Source organism: Ursus arctos, unplaced genomic scaffold, assembly GCF_023065955.2.
Source record: "Ursus arctos isolate Adak ecotype North America unplaced genomic scaffold, UrsArc2.0 scaffold_36, whole genome shotgun sequence".
Taxonomy (NCBI): Eukaryota; Metazoa; Chordata; class Mammalia; order Carnivora; family Ursidae; genus Ursus; species Ursus arctos.
In genome coordinates, this window is record NW_026623050.1 from 27,112,478 (window position 1) to 27,133,982 (window position 21,505).

The 21,505-nt window shown below is 45.8% G+C and overlaps 2 long non-coding RNA genes across 2 annotated transcripts in view; both read left to right on the forward strand.

The window, feature by feature from the left end:
- The window catches only part of LOC125282840 (uncharacterized), a 90,761-nt gene extending 84,380 nt beyond the window's left edge, over positions 1-6,381 (forward strand). Inside the window, exons 5-7 of the long non-coding RNA XR_007190205.2 lie at positions 3,193-3,280; positions 4,329-4,448; positions 5,893-6,381. This is a non-coding gene — a long non-coding RNA (uncharacterized LOC125282840). The remainder of the gene's footprint in view (positions 1-3,192; positions 3,281-4,328; positions 4,449-5,892) is intronic.
- A 5,511-nt stretch (positions 6,382-11,892) lies between these two features.
- LOC130542496 (uncharacterized) lies at positions 11,893-20,091 on the forward strand. Its single transcript, XR_008957088.1, has 3 exons — positions 11,893-12,371; positions 15,595-15,633; positions 19,316-20,091. It is a non-coding gene; the product is annotated as an uncharacterized LOC130542496 (long non-coding RNA).
- The last annotated feature ends 1,414 nt before the right edge of the window (positions 20,092-21,505 follow it).

Genomic DNA, 21,505 nt, shown 5'->3' on the forward strand with positions numbered 1-21,505 from the left:
CCTTAACTAAAAAACAGAATAAGTTTAGCACCCATTGGATCAGTGCTCTCTAAGACTCTCATGGCCCTGTCATTGTGGGCATCTCTAGTGGCCACAGCACCCAGAGGTCTGCATGGGGAAGGGTCGGGCCATATGCTTCTCTAGGTCAACCTGTCTCTCCTGCTGGTTGGACCAGGACATTTGCCCACTTTGGCACCTTTCTCTAAGTTCAGCGCCCTGTCCCCAAACAGGGCCTCTCCTCTCCTGTTGACTGAGGCCCCAAGAGAATGACTCTCCAGTCCCTGCTCTACCCTGACAGGCCCAGTGTGCTCACCCCCGCAGGCCAGTGGATGCCCTGCCCCTGCTGGAAGGTCACCCCCAACCATGCCACCTCCCTCCAGCTCCCTGGATTTTCCAGATCTACACTCAGAGCGGCCAAGTCCACTGAAAAGAAAAAAAGTATATATCCTCCCTCCATGCCCAGACTCCTCACACTTGAGCTGGGGAAGTGCCAACAAAAATATCATGATGTCATCCCCCGCACCACTGATCCTGTTAATCCCTTTTCTGCCAAATATCGAGTCTTGGTTTTTATTTAAAAGTGATTTTATTGTCAGAGGCTGGTTAGAAGCCTCTGAGGGCTCTGCTGGGAAACCTGGTGGTGTCTTTGATGTGTAGAGTGCTGCAGAGACCTCAGCCCCCTGAGCCCCAACACGGAAAGAAATGGGATTTGCAGAAGGCTGGGAAGCCAGAGGAATGCTGTGTCAGACAGTGTGCTTTACCAATGGCATCTGGTTTTGCATTTCGCAACCAGTGCACCTCTGCAAGGCAGCCTGTGAGGAAGGATTTCTCAGCCTCTAAGGGGCCTGGGAGGAGCACCACAGTCCCGCTCTGGACCACCACCTTTCCTGCCCCCATCACCATGAAGGAACAATCTCCCCTCTGCTGGGGTGCCTGCCCCCACTCTCACTCCCATCACCAGGTATCCAAATCCCAACCTATTCTAGATGGGCTGCCTTCAAGAGGCGAGGTGGACCTGGGGCCAGGAGGCACAGGTTTGAGGCTCAGCTTTGGGCATCTCTGGAAAAGCCACTTCACCTCTTTGGGCTTAGTACCTCATCTGTATGACAAAAATATGAATACCTGCCCTACACCATATATGACCACCCAAATGCCCAAATGAAATCATGTAGCTCCCAGAGCTCTACAAACTATGAAGAGCCTTGTACTAAGGCCAAGCATCATGGCAAGTTGGGTAAAGTGCAAAGAAGGGCTGGAGTAGTGAGGGAGCTGCAGGTGTGTGCAAGGGGGTGATTCCAGTGAAGGACCACGGAATCCAGGACAGAAAGAAAGGGAAATGAAGCCAGAAGAACACTCATGGTTAGTGAGAAAGAACTGGGCCCAGTAGGTCTGTGTTCATGAAGAGGACAAAGAATTGTTGTAGCAAGGCTTGAGGAAGCTGAAAAGACAGGAAATGTTGGCCATAGATTGAGATGCTGGGTTTGGGATTTGGGAAGGGAGTGGGCAGCTGAGGTCTGAAAGTGTTCTTGGCAACGAGGTTCAGATTGGGATCCTAGAAAAATAATCCTCAGGGATGATGAAGTCCCAAGAATGATGAGGGAGTTGGGGTGCAAAGGGCATCTAGGAGCTCAGGAACCAAGGTGGTTAATGATTGAGTGGGTTGACCAGGAGGCCTGGAGAACATCAGGGAAGGGGAGGGGGCCGAATGGTATGAGCCTAAAGGAGCAGGGGCTTTCACAAGATGAAGGGAAGTATAGGAATGGCTTGGGGAACCAGGAAGCTTTCAGACTGATCCCCGACTCTGAGGGAGGTATAGGGTAATAGCAGCCCCCAACTGAGAGGACAGCAGGCCGAGAGAAGGGAATGTTCCAGGAAAAGGCAAAGGGTACAGAGGATTTATTATCATGGAGCAGTGAGAAGATGAGGGAGAATAAGACAGGGGCCAGGCCAGTGAGAAGATGAATAGAGTAGTGTGGGGATGGAGTCTGGGAGCCAGTGGGTATAGGAAGAGGCCTGGGATCCTGGCTGAGGCTGAGGAGAATGGGGATGGATAGGATGGATGTCAACCCCATGGTCACAGTGGGGTGAGGACCCGAAGCTGAGGGCTTCCCACAGTGGCTTGGCCACAGCATGGGTCTGGGCAGAATAGCCTCGAGCCAGCAGCACTATCCAAGGGCACTTCCATGGACCTTGCGTGGTGGGTGGTGGATCTTCAGACAAATGCTCCAGCGGGGCTTGTGAGAAGGGATGATGGCCCCACAGGGGTGGCCCGACCAGGGACTAGATGGGTTCTGAAGTTCGGCCCACCTCTGCCACTCTGACTCATGCTTCACAGTTGTCCCAAGGACGGGCCCCAACTCTGAACTTGAGGCTGTTGTCATTGCTCAGTTTCTAATTTCAGCTAGCTATAACAGGCATGCAAGTGCCTTGGCCACAAAATGCTGAGAAAGGAAGTGGGTACCCCGGCCTTCCCCAGAGGTCTGAGCACAGCCACCCGAAGCCCACGCCGGAGGGAATCGGAAGGGGTCTGGACTGATGGAGAGGAGGGAGCATACAGAAGCCTCTCATTCACAGGGCTCACAGCAGACTGTGGATCAGAGATCTTAAAGCTAGAGGTGATACTGCTACTTCTGCTGCGAGTAATGGCCACTAGTACTTATTGGGCGCCTTCTGTGTGCTAGGCATATGACATGGCCTGGCTCATTTATTCTTCACACCAGCTTAGGGGTGTGGTATTCTCACCCTTGCTCTTATGGATGAGAAAAATTGAGTTCCACAGAGATGAGGAACTGGCTAAGTGGTGGGGACTTAACCCCCACACCACATTGACCTGACTGCAGAAGAGTTTCTTATCCAGGGATGAGAAAATTGCAGCTCCATCACAGAACGTGGCCCATCCTAGGACACTCAGAAGGTCAGGGGCAGAGCAGGACTGACGCTCAGGTCTCCTGACTGCCATTCCACAGTTCTCTCCATCACACCATGCAGAGACTAGAGTATCCATCTACTTCCCTCTCCAAAGACAATTTCCACCATGTCCAAGTACTCTTATGTGAGGTGAGATGTGTGTATCCAGCCTCTGAGAGAGTTCACAATGAATCTCACCTTTAGGTATTCACCCTGTGTGTAGTCCATCCCTGCCTACTGGGTAGCTATAGGATGCTATAGAAATGACAGTGTGTTTTCTCTCAGGGAAGCCAGCTGCCATGTTGTGGGGACCCACAAGCAACCTATGGAAAGACCCAAGAGGGACAGAAGTGAAGCACTGACTTGTAGCCTTGTGAGTGAGCCACCTTGGAACCACATCATCCAATAAAAAAAAAAAAAAAAGGGCGGGGCGCACTGAGTGGCTCAGTCCTTAAGCGTCTGCCTTCGGCTCAGGGCGTGATCCTGGTGTTCTGGGATCGAGCCCCACATCAGGCTCCTCTGCTGGGAGCCTGCTTCTTCCTCTCCCACTCCCCCTGCTTGTGTTCTCTCTCTCACTGGCTGTCTCTCTCTCCATCAAATAAAAAAAAAAAATTAAAAAAAAAAATCTTTGAAACCACATCATCCAGCCCCTGTCAAGCCTTCAGGTATGGCAGCCCCAACATTTTGACCTCATGAAAGAACCTAAGGCAGAACCCATGTCTGGTATTTTCCTTATAACCATCTTTGCTGCAAGCGTGTTTGCCACATAACTAATTAGCCATAAAGCAATTTTAACGTAAAAGATAAGAGCACAAAAAACAAAGGAGGGACACTCATTAAAAAAGACATAATAAAACATGAAACGTGAATAACAAGATTTTTAATATTTCTGTGTTAAATGCAAAATATTTGAATACATTTAAAATGTGTATAGATTCACAGCAATTCTGTACCAAAAAAAGGGTTTATATTGCAGATTTTATCTAAGCATTTGTCTCTGTTGTCTTTCATTCATAATATCAAAACTACATTTTGTTTCCTTGTTGATTCATCTCCTTGTTCAGCACACACTTTTCTTTTTTTCCTAAAATTTCTGTCTTCGTTAAGAGAGGTATTAGTTTCCAATACTAGGATGTATATTTGTAACTGAGCTTTGAGTTGCTTTGTGAAAGCCTTCTACTCTGGTGAGCTTGTCTGTTCACGTCTGTCACATGTCCATTGATAGACATTTTAAAGTTCCATGGGAAATGCAGGTTCAAAATTCTGGGCCACTGTATAAACCATGATGAGGGCTGAGATTTCCATAATATAAAAACAGGAGTACTGTCGTCACTGGGGAAATGAAACCAAACTGTCCACTGATGACGAAACCAACAAACTGTCAAAACAAACTGTCAACCAGTTTTTTTTTTCTTTTACAGCAATGTTGCCTGACCACCAAGGAGTTATAAGGCGAACATGCTTGTGGCTTGCAGTGAAACTGCCCCGACTGCCAGAACCACCAAGCTAAGCCATTCCTAGATTCCTGCCCTACAGAAACTGTGAGATAATAATTGTTTACTGCTTTGAGGCATCACATTTTGGGGTAATTGTTAAACAGCAACAGGTAACTAACACGGGAGGGCAGACCTCTATTGGCTTACATCTCAGGATTTGGTGAGATTCTCCTTGGTAGTTCTACTCTCTGTCCTGTTGGAAAGTCTTTCATCACGAGAGAGGTAGGGAGAAGCCATGGTGCCTCCTTGCCCTCTACAGAGCTGGGGACAGAGACTAGACAACCAAGGCTGCGTCTCTGGCTCTCAGCTGCGCTAGCCAACAATGCTTTGACCATCTCTACGAGGAGTCAGCAAAGTGCTCCTTAAAAGGCCAGAGAGAAAGTATTTTAGGCCTTGCAGGCCACATAGGATATTTGTTACAACTACTCAACTCTGCCGTTGTAGCGCAAAAACAGCATTCGACAATGCACAATCAGGCATTTTCTAATAAAGCTTTATTGATAAAAACTGGTGAGTGATCTAAGGGCCATAGTCTGCCAATCCCTGGTGTACACAGAGGGGAAACACAGCACACGAAGGCCTTTGGTCAGACAGGCTTACGGCGCTGGAAGTTCACTACCCGTAGAGGGAAGGCTATTCCTCAGCTGCCTTACCTTGGGCCCCACGAATACCTTACCCTTGTCCCAGGAGGCCAAAATATTTGGCATCTCTTACAAACACAGCTACATATGAAAAACAGATAAGGGAGCCCTTGGTTTGCTGAGAATCTGGGAACTTGTCACAGCTGTTGCTGAGGAAGTGCCCATACCTGCTGGAAGGTCCCTTTCAGCCCCAGTAAAGACTATGTGTCCTCATTGGTTATTGCTTTCATACATATTACCTCTTTTCTTTCTCACCTCTAGTTATTGTTGCATAGAAATTACTCCAAAACTCAGTGGCTCACTCACGTGGCTAGCATGAGGCTGCTTGAGTGTCCTCACAACATGGCAACTGGCTTCCCCCACAGCCACCTGTCCCAGAGACCAAGGAGGAAGCTGCAGTGCCTCTATGACTGAGCTCTGGAAGTCACATGTTGTCATATCTACTGTATTCTATTGTTCATACTGGTCAGCCCTGATTCAGTGTGGGAGGGACTGTAAAAGAGTAAGAATATCAGGACGCAAGGATCGTTGGGGGCCATCTCGGAGGCTGGGTAGAGTGAGTGAGGTTAATGCCACACTGGGGGTGGTCACTACAAAAGCTCACCCAGTTAAGTTTGGTTGTTGCGTGAGTGGGGGGCAAATAGAAGGGACACGATCACCTGTTCAAATATGTATAAGTGACTTGTATTTTTCCTGTCTTGAGGCACCAAGGCTCCGGTACCAATGGTTGTGGGTTTTAGCTACATTGGACCATACATTTTCCTTGGGGAGCCGATACCACATTCTCGATGCTCTGCCATTTCTAGGAGTCTGCAGTAAATGTTTATCTTTCTGTTTTGGCTTCCCAGCATCCAGATACTTTCGTCGTGGAATGTCCCATGTGGAAGTCTTCGTAGGGGCGGGTTCCTACCTGGTTCTTCGGCCTTTCTGTCAGTGCCTGATTTACCCTGTGACTCTCCAATAAACCCCTTCGCTGTTTAAATCAGCGACACTCAGAGGAAGCTCACTTGGTGCCAAAGCCACTACGTCTCTGCTGTTGTTGAGGAAACAGCGGCCAAAGTAGAACACCCGCTACAGCAGTGGGAGCGCTGTTGGTTCCAGCCCCAGCCCTGCTGCTTTCACGCGGTAAGTTAATTTCCAACAAACTGGTTAACATCTCTGAACTTGAGCTGCTTCTCCTGTAAGATGAAGAAAGTACTTTTAGCTTGCAAGATTATGAGGATTGGCACGTAGCCCCATGCCTGACGCATATTTGGTGCTTAATGACTGCCCTTATATGACAAATGACAATGGTAATGATGACAACAATGGTGGACATGGGCGGTGGTCCCTCCTTATGTGGCCCCTTTTCAGGGTTTTGAGAAGAGGCAAAATTACTCCCATCTGATGGCAGGTATTTCAAGCTACCTTGAACGGCCTGGTCTCTCGCTAATAATTGCTCTTTAGAACTCGCAAAGCTAGCCCTGCTTGTGAAGTTGAATAGACTCGTCTCACAAGGAACTTGCTAACCCTCCCCCCCACTCACCCAGAGACTAATCCAGAGCATGATCGAGAGACAACCTCCCCCCGCCGCCATCTGCAGTGCTTTGCAGATAGGACTCTTCGTGGGCTGTCCTGAGATCCTAGAGCATCCAAGATGGACTACATCACACCCCATTGTGGTCCTTGCAGTGTGGTCCCAGGTCAACCAGAACTTTGGCCTGGGCCCCTGGCCTGCTGTGTAACCTCGTGGCTGCTGGAGACGCATACTAGGTGGAAAGCCACACCCTGAGACGCCCCGCTCCAGCAGCAGCGCTTTCTCTTCGCATCCCTTCTTTGACCTAAGGGGAGCCGTAAAGTAGTGTGTCACCTTTCCCAAGGATTATCCCAAGCCGAGGGTGTTCATGAGAAGTGATTTGCAAGTCTCATCCCAGGCCGCTCTAGGAATTACAATCTCATACCAGTCTGAGTGTGACACCTCTCCTCTGCCCCCAAACCCAAGTCCTGGCGACTGAGTGGGGGGGGCACCTCTGCTGGCTCTGTGGGCACCAAGGATAAATGGGCAACTGGAAGGTCAGGGAACCATCCTAACACGGCAAGAAACCTCACTTGTTCTCAGACTCCCTCCTAGAATGTCCCTGTCAACTCTATGGGGCCCCTCCCTTGCCCTCCAAAGCATTAATTTCACACTTAGGACATACATTTATTACATTAACAGCTGACTAACACCCCATTATCTTTCCCTAACAAGAAGAACAGAGCCTTCTTACTCTCTTGCTGTCCCCTGCACACCTGGCATAGTGCCTGGAGATGAATCAGAGCTTAGAAATGTTTCAGGGGCTGCCCCACGGAAGGCGTAGAGCACAGGCTGCAGACCTTGACTCCCACGGCCCAAAAGAGCAAATACTGTGGTGAGTGGAGCAGTGGGAGGCCAAAGCATCTCTCAGGGCAAGTCAGCTGACAGATAGGAACACGCCAGCCCATCACAGCCTGTGTGTTTTTCCAGGTGGCAGAGACAGGACATGTCCTGTGCCTGACCAGCAGGACATGACCATCCCTGAAACAGAGCTGAGCCCCAGCAAGTCTGCTGCTCAGAAAGATGGTGCTAGCCTGCCTGTGATTTCAGGCCTGCCAGAGTGAGGTCTCAGGTTACACCCCCTCTCCAGCTCCTCAGCTCTGGATGGGAGCTGCCTTAGGACAGGGCCGTCACCACCACCCCATTAGTGCAGGAAATATTTCCCAGAAAGCGTCACTGTCCAGGAGGAGGCTGACCACTGAAGATCTACATTTCATTTGTTCCAGGACTGTTTTAGCTTAGATAGACTCCTTTATCCTCCCTCCTTCCCAGTCAGCTCAAAGACCTGCAGACTTTCCACACACTCCACATCCCTTTTAAGATTAGAAATTGACCTGACAATAATGCCTCCTTGCAATGTCCCTGCAAGCGTGTGCCCCAGTGTGCACTGCCTGGTGTGTTTGCGTGTCAGCACTGGGAGGTGGGACAAGGAGATGGTTTGGTTTCGATTAATAATGGGAATAGTTGCAACAGCTGACATTGCACTAAATATTTGACAAATACCATAAGTAAGCTCAGAACAACCGTATGAGGTGGGAAGGCAACTTATCCCCATTTTCAGATGAGTAAACTGAGGCTTAGGGGCAGCAAGAAACTTCTGAAGCCACCCAACTGGGAAGTGGTAAGACCAAGATTCAAATTCAGGAGTGTCTGGCACCAAAGCACAAGCCCTTGACACTCGCAGTCCGCTTCCGCCCACACGCCTATGATACATCGGTGGCCGCGCTATACTCAAGAAACATAGGGACGATCAAGATACCAACCTGATCCCCACGTTTTCAACCGAGCCAGGGACACAAATGTTAACGTATTTTTAAATTCTTTATTACAATGTGATATTTGTAATAATACAAAAATACATATAGGAGTGGTTCAAAGGCTGGTAATTAATTAATCCTGTCTATAAGGGAAGAGGAGATATTAGGGAAAGCTTCACCAAAGGACACTCCAAAAAATGGAACTTTATCTGTGGTTCAGCTTCTTTTCTGCTTTGAAAGTGTCATCATTAGCCAGCATTCATCCACAGTGGTACCCTTAATTGCACCATCTGTCATCGGGGCAAGACCTGGGCGAAAGGGGCCCCTTCTCTGAGCCCTTCCTTTACTGGGTCTCATATGTCACTAACGCAGAATACGGTCATGTCTGGAAGAACACAAGAGTGCTTCTGTCATTCAGGATCCTGAGCTCCGCAGGGCCACAGCACAGCGGGTAACCCTAAACACCCACCCTCATGAGTAACACCATTCAGGCCTGGGGAAACACTTCTCCACGTCTTTCGCCTTGGGTCTATGAATCAAAAGGAAAATGAGCCCAAATGCCAGGGTTTGTGGCTTGTGCCGAGGCCAGCATTGGAGATGGACTCCTCCCTTCAGAGGGTGGGCAAGATTTGAGCAGGGGATGCATAGACAGGAGTAAAGGCAAATTAATTATTATATTCTTCCTCTCTGATGTGAACACAACAGATTCATTCACGGTGAAGTATCTTTTCCTAGTAGTGCTGAGTGCTTATCTCTTCTATGTTCTAATGTGTGGTTCTGAAGACATTCAAAAGTTAATGCATGATAGGTAGAGAATATTTTGTGATAATGAACAAATCACACTTTAAATTTGTCTATTTGCAGGCCTAGGCATAACATGCCGGAAGCATGATACTAATTCTTCATGTTAACCACAGGCAGACACTGAAAGCTGAAATTATAAATAGTTCTATTTTTACAAAAGTATTTTTAAAGATTCACTACATTTTCAAAAGGTTATAAAACAATTTTTATCTAAATGTTGATTTTTTAAAGTTTTTTGAAGGAATGAATTTATTATCATTTATACTTTGTCTTTTAATTACAATAGATGGTTTTGCATACTTATTTGTGTAAATATATAGTCACTTGAAAACATTAGATGGTTTCACTGCCCACTCCAGCCACACTCTCTTATTTCCCATGGGACCCTTCCTGGGCCAGCCAACAGTGAGTTGGCCAGTGTGGTCTTATCATCAGCCCTGGTTCAGCAGGAAGCATGTAAAAGGTTCCCTGGCTGAGGCAGGAGAGGCTTCAGTTGCTGCTATATATACTACTCAGTTTCTCAGATTGTCTTGCTTTGACCTTCTAACTGTCTCCTGGTACCTAATCATTCACCTGGCTTCCTGGTCTACCTCTACTGATAGCTTCAGCCACTGTCCTCCTAAGCCAGGTCCTCATCAATCTGCTTTGGTGATCACAATCCCTGCTCCCTTCCCAACAAGTACCCCCCTGACATCCACCGGCCTGGCCTGATGCAGTTCACTAACACAAATACATGCTTTAAAGATAAGGCCTCTTTTTTCCCCCAAGAATATTCAGAGAATGGGCTTCTTCACCACTCATTTCATGTAAATCATTTTACAAACTATCCTGATTCTTGTCTCACCTTGCCCCCCTTTCAGGGTGAGTCATACAAACCATTAAACCTAGAAAAAAGAGCAGCCAGTTCATCACACTCTTTTTATATTTGGGGAAATTGAGGCACAAAGACAGGAAATGACTTGCCCATGATCATGCAGCACGAAACTGAGACTACAGACAGTTCTCCAATCTCTGACCCTGGCATCCATTTTCTTGTTCCATACCACCTTTTTGTATAAGTGTGTGGCATTCCAACAGCACCCCACCCCACCCCAATAAATCTCCCCATGACATCCCAAAGGATAGTTATTGTGAATTGTGGGAGCCAGGAATTCGATGGTGAATGCACAGAGGGAAAGCAGGAAGGGTCATTTCATAAATGACATAATGGCGGTCTCCAAAGTTGAGTTGCAGGTATTCTGCCACCCTGAGAGTCTGCCTGCCTGCCAGGAGACTAAACATTTTCACAGTTCCTTTGGCCCAAGAGTTATTTTCTTGTTGGAAAAAATGGAAAATCTTCCTTACAGATGGCAAGAAAAATAACTTCAGCTGAACTAATCCAGTGACAAAGATTCTTCTGAAACTGGAGAAGGATAGGGGAGTGAAGGGGAGCAAATATTTACTTTAACTACATACAGAATGATTCCTCTGGGTTTCTTTTTATTTTTTCATGCCCAAGAACCCTTCACTAGCTTATTAGAGAGATGCTGGGTCATGAAGGTCATAGGAGGAGCTGGGTGGTCATAAGCCTGCAGGAGCCCAGGCTCACCGGGGTCCCTTGCCTGGCCAAGACTGTTAGGAGCTACACCACATAGACCTTGGCTGAGAAGAAGACTGTCTTCCAGGGGAAGCCTCCGTTCACCCAGATGAGCCTCTCCCTAAAGGTAGGATTGTCACCAGTCTAAGACCCTATTTGTTACTTATCTTCAAAATGTACTTCCTCTTAATAAAAAAACTGCCGTTGACACTGAAATTTCAGTTGTTACAAGATATTTCTTGATATCAGAATAGTTTATGTCCATTTCATCGATTTCATAATCTATTAATTTTTTATCTGATTTTCTCTCAGTTATTTAGCTAAAGAAAAACTAGTTTCTTTAAGGAAAAAAAATCCCAGTTTTAGTATCTATATTTTAAATATCCCATCTATGAGATGAACCTGAAAAGAAAAAGATGTAACTGTTGAAAACACTGAAAATATCAATACCTTCATATATCATGGAAGAGAGTTTTCTCCTGTGAGACGGAGGAAATCAGCTGGACCTAGAACCTAATCTGAGGGTCCTTAACGCTTCTACAGCGCACTCGTAGCTGCATTGTTGGGGTGACTGCAAATGTTGTTAAGAGAGGGTGACTATCTTCTAGAATTTGTGTCCCAGAGAGACGGTTTTCACTTGCCAAAATGTTCGGAATTGCCCTGAAAGGGCCCACGCAAGTGACCAGTCTAAGTGTCACTAGCTTCACAGTAAATCCACTCTGTCAACCAGAAAAGCCTCCCAAGGGTCATTTCACCTCTACTTCAAGATACCTGCCTCACAGCCCAGGCGCATGGGCAAAGCCTGGTAAACAGGGGTCACATCCTGATTGTGTATATGAGTGGAGCATGGGGGAAGAGCAGCAGAATCAGGACCGTGTCCCATCCGATTGGATGATACTTTAAATGTCTGAAATAAAAGCGTATTAATAATACCATTAGTATTTCTATAAAATAGTATGAATAGTGCTAGCCTTACATACCTCTAAAATTGTATAAGATCAGGAAAAGTACTTTATAAACTACAAAGCACTTCCTGAAAGCAAGGTATATTGTTCATGCGATCATGCGTTCACTAAATGCTTATTGAGTACCTCCTATATGCTAGGTACTACTCCAGCACTGGAGATAAAGCATTAAACAAATATCCTTATGTTTTTAATATGTAAAACTTATTCTCCTTCTGGTCTTTAAGCTGAATGGTTCTTTGATGCAATGATCAGTGTCCAAGATGGCCCCAGATGATCCTTGCCTCTGTTACGGGATGTTGTCCCTACCGTGTTGAATCTGACCTGTGTGACCAATGCAATATGGTAGAAGGGGCAGTCCGTGACTTCCAAGGTTAGGTCATAAAACGCATTACTGCTTCCTTCCTGGTCTCTTAGACGACTTGCTCTGGAGTAAGCCAGCCACCATGGCAAGGGGACATTTGTGAAGTCACGGAGAGGCTTGTGGGAATAAATGCGGTGTTCTCTCAGAATCTAGCACCAAATCACCAGGCATGCCCTACTTTGGAAGTAAATCCCTTGGCACCAGAAGAGCCTTCAGATAACTGCAGTCCAGCTGACATCTTAACTACAAGCTGATGAGAAGCCCCAAGCCACAGTTGCCCGGCCAGACCCTTCAAAACTGTGACAGGTAAGTATTTATTCTTGTTTAAAGCCATTATATTTTGAGGTAATTTTTATGCAGCAATATCTAACTAGTATGTTTACCAAATAATTCTTCCAAAAGGTTAAATGAGGATAATTCCACATTTGATCTCCTATCACTACAAAGTGATATTTATTGCCTCTCAATTGTCACTTATTTGAGGAACCTTGCTCCCAAAGCACTGACCATGTAGCCTGAGCCTGTGCCCCATAAAGAATTATTTGTTGGCTGCTGAATTATTGATTTTAGAACTGCTGAGCACAACCATGGCTTATAGGGCAGGGGATGGGTCACACAAAAGAGATGGTTGGCCAAGACAGACCCACCAAGGCAGGGAAGGTGTTCAAAGATGGTCTCAGTGACAGGTAATCCTGGAAGTCCAGAGAGGTGGGCTGGCCTAAGGGTAGCTTGAGGGTAACCAGTGGACATCCTGGTGGCTTGTTAGAATGCAACGTTCAGGCAGAACCAGACTGGAGGGTCTGGTTTGAGGGAGGAAAGTATTGGACAAGTATAATTTGAAGGAAGGGCAAAGGATTTCAGAACAAGACTTTGGGGGGGGGGTATGGGGAGCTAGATAGAGGAACTCAGTCTCAGACACTTAGGGAATGGAGGTACAAATGGTAAGCCAGTCAGAAGCCCACACCTGGAACTCAGGCCCAGGTAGAGCTAAGGGGTGCAGCAAGGTTACAGAAGGAACAGTTACCAAGCTGATGCAGTAACTTTTCCCAGAACTGCAGCTCCAGATGCCTGCCATTCTCCCTATCTAAGATCTGTCTTGATCCCAGAGCCCAGAACGTAGTACAGTGTCCAGAGGAGACAGTTAAAGAGGTTCCTGGAAGGTGAAGTGAAGAGAGAAGAAAGGCAAACATCAGATTCTGTTTGAGAGAGGACTCTGGCTGGTGTGTATTTCTAGATCTTTTTTTTCAGAGTAGAGACAGCCAAGGAGACATAAAGCAAACCATCTTTCAACCTCTGGTCCTCCATCAAAACTGTTTTATTATTATTATTATTATTATTATTATTATTATTATTATTATTATTGTTACTGGTTGGTGGCCAAGTGGACTCTTGTGCTTTCTCCGTGCTTCCTACTCCCTGGTCACTTTGGGGATGGAGGGTCAGGTAGATAGATGGATTCAAACATTTAAAGAGCAGAGTGTAGGCAGCAAGCTGGCTAAGAAAAGCACATGGGCATGAAGGTGAGTTCCATAGATTCTCAAGGGACTAGAATGAGTGTTCAGCTTCTGGACCCTGAGGATCAGCAGATACTGAGTGTCATGGGCACCCTAGCACACCATCTCCCTTCACAGATCTGGTCCTGACTTCAGCCCAGCTTCTTCCCCTAACTTCCTCTCACCTGTCCTCTTCTTCTCCTCTTCCACCTCAGCCACCTTTTGGATTTAACACCTGTTATGGTACCCTTGGTTTTGGCTTTGACTTTCTCCCACTATGATTCTTCATCCTCAACCTGACAAAACATCCTTGAGCTGCTGCCCTAAGGAACATCCTTCCCCCTTCACCTGGCACTTGGACCTTCTTAGCCAGACCTTCTTGCCTTCCCACTAGTAGAGCTCCCACCATATTCACTTCGCTTATTTCAACCTCTGATCTTCCATCAAAACTGGCTCCTAAGTCTGAATTCACCTTGATTTGAAATAGGGGGCTGTAATACAGTCCTTCCATATCAAAGTCGAAGGGGAAGCTGTCGCTCTTTAACCATACCTTCACGGTTTTCCCTTTCGTAGACCCTGGACTTCTGGAGCAATAGACAATGTCCCCAAAACAGTAAAACTCTAGTGATGACACCAGATTGGGAGGCTCTGGTGGAGAGCCAAGGCAGGAAACTTCACTGACAAAAGAAGGACTTAATGCAGGAGCTCTGGAGATAAATGAATGGAAACAAAATACAGAGTAGTCAAAGTAAGGCCCTCGCTTCCCAAAATATCCTTGCTTTCTCCTAAAACTGGATACTCCTCTAACCACAAAAGTGTAACACAATGTGAGAGGACAAGCTCAAATCCAAATTCCCTCCTAACACTACAGAGATTACCTGTGGTTTTGTAGCACCTCCTAGTTTTTCAAATATATCAAAAACACAAAGTTTCCAGGTACTCATCCCAAAAGTAAACTCTCAAAAAAAAAAAAAAAAGACTTTACCCCCAAAGATCATGCAGATTGATGCTGAACTCTTCCATGTCAACCTCTGCCCTCTCCCACCTTCAACGCACAATGTTCAGGTCCAGGAGAGTTTTCTATGGCAATTTCTCTACATAACATTCACCATTGTTAGCTTAACGGACGTAAATTTTTGTTCCTTGCTTGAGCTATAAGAATTGTTACTACTGAAATGTTTCTGAATTAAATCAAATCAGGCTCCAATTCCCAATTAAACCAACCTCAGTACGAAGTCCCATGTTGGTCATATTTTGTGGCTCCCTTGCCCCTTCCCAGGAGCTTTCATGACCCATGAGAAAATAGGAGCAAGTCCTCTAGTTGTGGTCTACCATGGTCAGTTAGGATCCCTGGCCCAAGCTTGTAAGATCCATTCAAAGGAGGGCTGCTCCACAAACATATCCATGACCACCATACCAAGGTCAGCTATGGGACAGAAGCTAAAGCGCCACAGATATGGTGTTTGGCCATGGTCCTTAAGCATCCAACAGCCCATCCTGGTTCCTGCCACCCTCAGGAATGAAGGTCTCACATCCTCTTCCCCACCCAAGCCCCAAGCCTGATCCCTTCTCCTCTAGGACAATCAAGCCTTCCTCCTAGCTGGGCCTAAACCTTCCAAAAAAGCCCTGATGCTTGATGTTTATCCTCTTGATCTTTCAATCATACACACAAAAACTGCCCATTTTCAGCCCTCCACCCCATACCCCAGAGCAAGTTGTGCAGGACTCAAGAACAGGAAAGCTGGTCCCCTACACAGTGAGGGTCAGGGGTTGGGGGGCAGGGATTAACTCTGCTCTTCTGCTGATGAGCCTGTAGCAGCAGAAAGGATAAGACACTCATTTTTCAATAACTTGATGGTTAATTTATCATTACCTAAACACATTTCATGTTCTTGATTCTAAAATAATCTATTTCGTTAGAGCAGAAAATCCAGAGTAATAGGACTCACTCATGGCCAGGTATACAACAGGGGCCTCGATGTAGCTTTACCGATGAGTACTGAAAGATGGTGTGAAATCCACCTTGCTCTTTTCAGCTCACTGGGACCTGACTCATTCCAGTTTCAGGAACTAAGGTAAGGCTCCAAAAAGCTACACCCAGGGACTGGCTCATGCCATGGGTAAATATACCTTACTAAGAATTTGTCCAACTTGTTCGTTGAAACAATTTGTTGTGTGTGTGTCAGGCACTGTGGAAGATTAAAAGAAGAAGATGACATGGCTCCTACCCCCCCAAAGACTGTGGTTTTCTAATTGGGAAGATATGCACCCGTGAGAAAGATGAAGCTTAATAACTGTATAAAATAACGATGAAAGTAAGGCCACAAGACAAATTGACACATCTCATTGGTTTCTTGCAGCAATCCTGAGTGGTGTTATGACCTCCCATTTTGTAGATGAGGAAACTGAGCCTCAGAAAGGGGATCCTGTCCTCCTATAAACCACGCTTCTAGCGGTGGGAACTAACGTGGGACCAGAGAAGCTGTTCCAGCCCCCCCCCCACCAGCCTGCTTCCCATCCGCTCACCCGGACCTGCAAACTTCCCGACACATACACACAGAGTCTGCCTCTGCCTTACGGTGCAACTGACTCTGCAACAGTCTATAAAAGTTTTATTGTTCCTTCTTTTAGAAAGTTGCTGGATCTCCCCAGCACTTGGAAATAATATGGCGCTGCACCCCTGCCCCCACCCCGTCCCTAACTGCAGGCACCCAGAGAAGCTGAAGAAACATGGTCGGGATTCTGAGATCACAGACCTCCGCCTGTAGGTTGATGACACACTGTCCCGGCTGCTCCCACCTGTCAGAATATTCCCACTATTTCTCCTCCTGCCCAGGCTCGAGCTCATGTCCTTCCCTCCTGGAGTACCCTTCCTTCAGATTATGCTTGTCCAGTACTGCCCACTGACAAGAACTCAGTCGAGATATTACCTTCTCCTTCAGTCCTTCCTCAGTCTCCTCCATCTGTATATGAGCTCACCAGTCTCTGAAACACCAGAATGTCACCGGGGTCATTTGAAGGCATGCTTCACCATCGGCTGCTTCTCACAGCCATTTGTGGATTTGCCGTAGGGGATTGAAGTCAGAACTCTGAATCTGTGTCCCACCTCTGCCACATATAACCCATGCAAAATTGGGAAACTGAGCTGAAAGAAGTTCATCCATAAAATGGGGTTTCTTGAGGATGAAATGAGATAATCAGGAGGAAAGCTTTTTGTAAATGATACTAGGCTTTCCTTGTCTTACGCTTAACCACTCTCTGCCCCAGCTTGCACATTCATAAAAATAAGGAGTAGGAGTAGTAATGGGCTCACGTCTGTAAAGCAAACTGAGCACAGTTCCCTGCCTCCATCTCTGTTCCACACATGACATTAGCAGAGCTGGAACCACAGACCCAGCATTATGCTCTTCACCCTGACCCTGAGCTTATGCAGGATTTAGGACGCCTTTGCAAACACTCCTCTACATGGGTGACTTTTGGCATCTGGGCAGGAATTCCAATGCTCTGCAATAATCATCACCATCATAAACAGTTGGTGGTCCCTGCGTCTAGGAAATTAGTTTTTAGGGGCCAAGTCTGGCTGTGATAGAACACAACCCCCCACCCCCACCCCTGCCCCAAACCAGGGAGAGACTGTAGAGCACGTGTGTCTATAAAACCACAGCTGATCCTCAGAGCGAGATGAAAGGGCCACCATCCTGAGTGGCTGGTTGCTGCATCAGAGCCAGAAAGGCCCCCTCAAATGGGAGTTCAGAGAGCATCGGCCTTAGTCCTCCATGAGCACTGTTATCTCTGAAGTGCTCCAGTTCAAATTTGGTACAGAAAATGAATAAATCAGTTTAGACTTTGGGTCAAGGATCTGTATATAAGGAAAAGAAATCATAGACTATCCAGAGCGGGAAGGAGCCAGTTTGGACCCTGATCCTTGCTGAGAACCTCTAAGCCAAGGCCCTCCCCCTTCCTCAGCAGCGCTCCCTCTTCTCAGGGGTGGGTCCACAGCCCTTAGCACCCTGTGTCCCTAACCCTCTAGCCACAGTTGATATGACCAAGAGTGGGCCAAGCCACGCCAGTCAGATACTTGTCCTGGAATTCTGGAGTTGGAAATCAGACACACTGGTAGGTTTCCGTTGGGACCTTTACCAAGGAAGGCTTACTTCCATGGATAGAACCCAGGGAGGAAGCTAGGCAAGAGAGCAGAGTATGGGAAACTTGGACGTCATTCTAGAGAGAAACAGCTCAGCGAGTTGGCCCTCTGAGAAAAATTGCAAAAATCACTCACCAAAGACACCAAGCTCCTTTTGTCTTATTGCTTTACTTAACACAGTGTCTTGCATGAGGTTGCCGCTGAATAAAAGCTTGCTGACACCTGCATTAATCATCAAAAACAGGTGAAAACTTAATCACAGTGTAGATTTTGGGGAGAAACAAATAGGCACTGAGCTGCTCAAAATTTAAGAGCCAGATTTATATGAAGTTCAAAACCAGGAAACAACTAATCAGGATCGTGGTTACCCTTAGAGAGATAGTATATGGAAGGAGCACAAGGGGCTTCAGGAACGTTCTGATTCCCAATCTGGATGCTGGTTTACACAGGTCTGTTGAGCTTGTGAGAATTCATTGAGCTGTATGTTTATGATATATGTACATCCCAGTATGTATGGTACATGTCAATAAAAAATTTAAAAATAAAACAAATAAAGGTCAGGTCTTGACTTGTCCCCAGAGCCTACCTGATACAATTCTGGCAGGACTTCAAGGATCCATCTCCCTAGCATTTCATACAAGTGATATCTGGTTAAAACGACTAACCTTAAGTGGTTTGGAAGAGCATAGGAATCAGAAGGCCAAGTCACAGAAGAGCAGCCTTGTTCAAGAGTTTGGGGTGGAGAAGAGCTCACTGCTAAGAAGTCAACCCCAAATGGTGTGAAAACAATGTGTTTGGGCTAATGTTTTATGCACAGACCAACAAACACACATATGTGTGTGAGCGTATGTTTACATGCCTTGGACCTTTCGATAAATTCAAAATAATTATAAAAGTAGTATTTACTGAACCTTTCTACGTGGCAGGCACTTGTGGTGTACGTTCATGAAGTAGCTCAGTTATCACCACAATCCGATGGTGTATCGTTATTTATCCTCATTTTTCAGATGAGGAGACTGAGGCACAGAGAGGTTTTAGTGACAGGTCATTCAGGTCACTCAGTCTAATTCCAAAACCTATATTTTTAAAAGAATAATTCCCAGCTCCTAAAAAGGTATAAACAGAGGTTTGTATGCTTGACTCCTCCATGTAAAATATGATAAGAAATAGTTTCATTTATCAATGGTTTATACTGAAGGCACATCTACTAGCAAGACCAGTGAGCTTGTTTGTTTCAAGGGGTAAACAGGAAATCATTAGTTTGCTGGTTATTTTCCCATATGTGAAAGTTGGAAGGGAAGCAACAGACATGGTGGTTTTGTTCTTACACTTACTCTTCCTAACAATTTTATGAAGTAGGTATTTTTTGTCTCTGGTTTGCAGGAGAAACTGAGGCTGGGAGACATTAAGGACTTTCATCCCTATTCAGACTCTTACCTGGTGACTCCGAAGCCCAAGAAGGCATTTTTTCCCCCAAACATGGCAGTCTACATCCTGTGTTGACCTCTAGGCTGTTGGGTTGGACAGGAGGGCTCGTGTGTGGCCTGGCCCTGCACTAGATCAGGTGTGCTCAGTGACTGGGCTCTTACTTCTTGGCTTCTATTTGTCTCTAGCAATACCAGGGCACCCAGGCCCACTGGCTCAGCAAGCACCAAGAAGAAATGTTCACACCAAGGAACACACCCACCATGGGTTCCCTGGAATGGAGGGTCCCAGAGAGCCACCACCAGCACTCATGCCTTGGAAGAATCTGGTGGATGAGAAGAGAAGGACATGGGTAACAGCTTCCACACTAACCACACACCTGGGAGAAGCACATCATTCCCAGCCATGAGCTCACCATCCTTGCTCAGATGTCAAGGCTGACAGAGAGTGAGCAGGGGTAAAAACAAACTACGGTGAGCTTTGCTTTCTCTCTTCTCTTAGCTGAGAAGATGCTGGCTGTGGGCTTTCCTGTTGCTGTTAATGATGTATAACTGCAAGATCTTGGGGCTGCACTTTCTTAACACACGGATCATTCATTCACTCGATAAACATACGTTGCAGGCCTATTCCTGGCAAACTAGCAGCCAAAGAAGGGAATTCTGGTGCCTGTCCTGGGTTCAAGTCCTAGCCTTGTTCAGGCCTGGTCTAGGGAGTCTGCTGCTATAATTACTCGTCTTATTATTCAGTGGAAGTCCTAAGCTGGGTGCTGGGGGGGAGAGAGATAGTACTCAAGGAGCATTCCTGTTAGGAGAGGCATTAAGACAAGTACACAAATAGCCCACGATTGTGAAATAAGAAACATGCAGAATACAACGAGTAACCTAATAGGCAACTTAGAATTATAAGCACTGTCTCTTTCAAAACTGCTCCTTGGGGAGGCCTCGTAGTTATGGCTAAAACATTGTTGCTGTTCGTTAAAGGAACTTTTTAACATTTATTGATTTATCATTATTATAAAAGTAAAACATATTTGTTTTCACTTTTTTTTTTTTTAAGTAATCTCTACCCCCAACGTGGGGCTCGACTTCACATCCCCGACATCGAGAGTTACATGTTCTACTGACTGAGCCAGCCAGGTGCCCCCAAATTCATTTTTTAAACTTTGGAAAGTATAGAAAGTATTTCAGAAATGTCTCATAATCCCATCATCCAAGAAACTATAGTCAATATTGTGCATTTTTTCTTTCATTTGAATCTTTTCTGGAATTATTTTTGAGCTCCACATTTGGTGCTACTCCCTTCATCTCTGTAGCACATTCTTTTGACTTTGCCGAGTGAGACAGATCTTGATCCTTTGAAGGTAGGTTGCATTTTGGAAACATTCGTAAGTCATCAGGAACCAGGTGCAGCAAATTTGGTGTGATCAAGCCAAGGGCACGTTGCTTTGGGTCCAAACACGAGATGATGGAGTAATGAAACTAATTTTATGGGGAGGGGGGGTGCTTGTAAAATAGTACTGACAGGAGTTCCAGTGGATGGCTTGAAATCTGAGCTTGCCACAAGCAGCGACTTAGAAATAAAAGATCTCGAAGAAGGTCAGAATGCTGGGTTGTTCATTTTTAATTTCTGGTGCCAAGTGTTATGACTGACAAATCACAGACACTTAAGAACAGTTGGGTGACCCGAAGGAGATCGACCACTCTATTTTTTAACTGATTTTTAATTGCTGTGTGACTTGGGCTAGCATTCCTTCCTCTAAGGGACTCAGGCGATTATAACCCTCCAGAATTTTATATATGATACTCAAGAATATATATATATATACTGAAAGTAAGGTAAAGAAAAAATAAGAGATTGTTAACACTTTAATTATATAATTCATAAAAATATTCCACTTATAAAAATGAAACCTTAAATACATGGCTATACTTCTGACTACCATAGTCAATCCTATCCCCCCCTCGTCCTCAGAGGAAATGAATTCAGTTAACAGATTGATATGCAACTTTCCAATTATTCTATGTTTGTGTATGTACCCATATATATTACACATATATATTACATAAAGTATACCTATCATTTTTTACTAAATTATGTCACTATGTATGATTCACTGCTTACATTTTTCAGCCAAGTAAATTAAAACTGACCACTTTACAGGAGACAAAACACATTTAAATATTTAAGTTCTGGTTCACTTCCTTTGGAAATAAGCTCCTGACTTCATAACCAGGCCCTCCATGGCATTTGGGAGAATTTAGAGGAGCCCAAGACGTCAGCAGATGCACAGAAGAACTTCCCCACGGGCTAGCCCTAGAATTTATCAGCACAGTCCTGCACATGTGACAGGCCCTGAGGAATGTGGTGGATAACATGGG